Here is a 2,740-nt window from a genome sequence, read left to right on the forward strand (position 1 = left end):
CTTCCTGAGCAGAGTAGTCAGAGTCAGCACATAAAGGAAGTTTGCTCAGTATACCTTTGACTAGGAAAGCTTCTCTTCGCTCGTGGTATTTCGCTCCCATTTAATTTGTCACATGGGTATGTGTCCCCATGCTGTTGTTGTTTTCTTCTCTCTTTAGTTTCCTTGCTTGTGGGTTCATATTTACCTCTTGTGTCTAATCTGTTGTACCCAGCTTCCTCTTCAGTCCCAGTTCCTCCATTCTCCAAGGTCTCCTGGTTTTCTTGTTTGGAACCTAGTGGGTTGGGGAGCTCATTACAGCATTGCATTGCTTGGAAACTGGTGAGTCATTCTATCATACTTACTCACTCAAAATCGTTGTGGAATGCTTTGCCACCTTAACACCTAAAAATACTGTTTTGTTTGTGTAAAATTTCTGTGGTGCCTGTATCCTGCCATCTATTTACCAGACGAGACATAGCTTGACACCTTTCTTAGGGGGAAATATCAGCCATGTATTCATGTTTTCGGATTGTGCAGACGCTTGGGCATGTTATGTAAAATTATGATGAGAAAAAAGTACTGGCTTTAGGCAGTGGTTGAAGTGGGTGTCTCTACTGGGAACGACGTTCACAATTTCTTTTTCATTTTCTACTAACAGTTCCCATACTTCTTGCTGTCTCGCCAACATATTTGCTGACCCCAAACCTTTTGCACTCATCATAATCCCCATACTCTTTTTATGCACCTCAGTCTCTGGCTCTAGGTGATTGGCTTCATTTTTGTACTGTCCAGGACATCAAATACAGGTCATGTCGGAAAAAAACAGCCAGATGGCAACCCTACACGGATCGCTGTGACTACTGAGACAAGCTCCTGTCTCTCTCTCTCTGTACTCCTGCCCTGTTTTTCCCAAACTCTGGCGAGGTGATGGGAAGGTTGGAATATTAAAGAGTCACTCTGTTATTCTGGCAGTCAAGTAGCATACCTGTAGGCAAGTGCTTCTATTCTCCACATAGGGGTAGTAAGCACTATATAAATGTGGAATGCAATACCACCATGGGTAGCAATAGGAGTCTTGTAAATATTGCTTTCTGGCACCGGTTGATTCCTTTAAGCAGGGGGTCTGTATTGTTGGACTGCCCACTGATGCTAGTCCAGTTTGTTTTATACTGAGGTAAAGGGCTCTGACGTTTGAGAATGAATCTTTTCTGTGAAATTGTTCGAGGTCATCAACAGGCAAACAAAAATAACCTTTTATAAATGTCTTCCAGCTTCTTGACGGTGTCCGTGGTGATTACAACTCTGAGCTCTGAGCTGCCGCACTAGCAGCAGTTGCTCGATATATCAATGCTAGCTCACATTTATAAAGCCATATGTTTTCCTAGGTATTTACACGAGTAGCTCGTACATTCCCGGGCTGCATTATGTTTTTCCTCTGTGCACTTAGGACGACAGGCATCAAAATGCAAAGAAAAAGCACAGAATACAAGATTCACTCGGGCACAGTCCTGGGGAATATGAGAGCTCAGCCCCGTCTTAAAGCGGTGTGCTGTCTATTTTTAGTCAAAGTCTAATGAGATCGGGGGAAATAAACCAAGAGCCTCAGGGCCTCACAGGGCCGTGACACACGCGCCGGTTCAGCGGTGAGACGTGCGGGGCGGCGTCAGGGGACCGTCTCGCAGCCAAGGGGCAACGTAACCGCCCATGTGGAAAATGTTAAGTTTCCATCCGATGCTTTCAATACATAAAAATGTCGAACCTACCACTTCAAATAAAAATAGCTACGAAAACCTAATAAAACGGTTCTAGTTGTTGTCATTACGCTCAGCCGGAACGCGTCCATTTCCAAGACAACACCTCGCATAGTGCTAGTCCTTTCTCTCTGTCTATCAAAAGTACGTGCTTTGCGTAAGTCAAAGAACGTCCCGCACGGATGATGACGTCACTTACTTGATTTACATATCCATGATGCTCTGCGGTTCTCGTAAACTGCGACGGCAATTAAACTCGGCAGCATTTTTTCTTGTTTCTGATATAAAATGACTACTATAGAAAAGTATCAAAGGAGGAGTGTATATAAATTTCGATATTCTCAATACGCCCTATCTGTGAAATCACCTGATTTTCAGCCTTTATATACCTGCTTGCATGGCATATTAGACGTGCTCGCTTCGGCAGCACATATACTAAAATTGGAACGATACAGAGAAGATTAGCATGGCCCCTGCGCAAGGATGACACGCAAATTCGTGAAGCGTTCCATATTTTGCATTTTTATCTACTATGGATGCCCAGTATATATGTTTGTTTATTTACTTACACATAAACCGGGATGTTGTACTCAACTGTATTGGCAGATATTTTGCTTTTTTATCTACTATGGATGCCTAGTATATATCTGTTGTTGTATTCAATTGTATTGGCATAATGATTAAAATAAGTAATTTGGACACAACTGATGTATTGTGTGTGTTCTTATAATCCAGAGTTTATACTAGCTACATCATTACAATTTGATTTTGTTTAAGTCACAGTTCATGTTCTTATTGCTCGCTGTTCATGGACCACAATAGACAAACTATGGCATAGAGGTGGGCGAGCCACTGTCACCTCGAGCCAGATGCTTGGCTCTGGCTCAGCTCGAGGTCCTCTTCGACCCTCAAGCCCAAAACGAGCCGAACCTTCATGTGGCTTCTGCCTGTCACCTATGGTGGAACGTCCTGTGCCAAGAATGAAAGACAAAGCACAAACCTTTGATTTA

General features: G+C 43.1%; 1 non-coding gene across 1 annotated transcript; it reads left to right on the forward strand.

Annotated features, from left to right (window-relative positions):
• Window positions 1-2,141: 2,141 nt before the first annotated feature.
• LOC138283095 (U6 spliceosomal RNA) lies at window positions 2,142-2,248 on the forward strand. The gene has a single exon (XR_011201061.1). It is a non-coding gene; the product is annotated as a U6 spliceosomal RNA (small nuclear RNA).
• The last annotated feature ends 492 nt before the right edge of the window (window positions 2,249-2,740 follow it).

This window comes from Pleurodeles waltl, chromosome 2_2 (assembly GCF_031143425.1).
Source record: "Pleurodeles waltl isolate 20211129_DDA chromosome 2_2, aPleWal1.hap1.20221129, whole genome shotgun sequence".
Classification (NCBI taxonomy): domain Eukaryota; kingdom Metazoa; phylum Chordata; class Amphibia; order Caudata; family Salamandridae; genus Pleurodeles; species Pleurodeles waltl.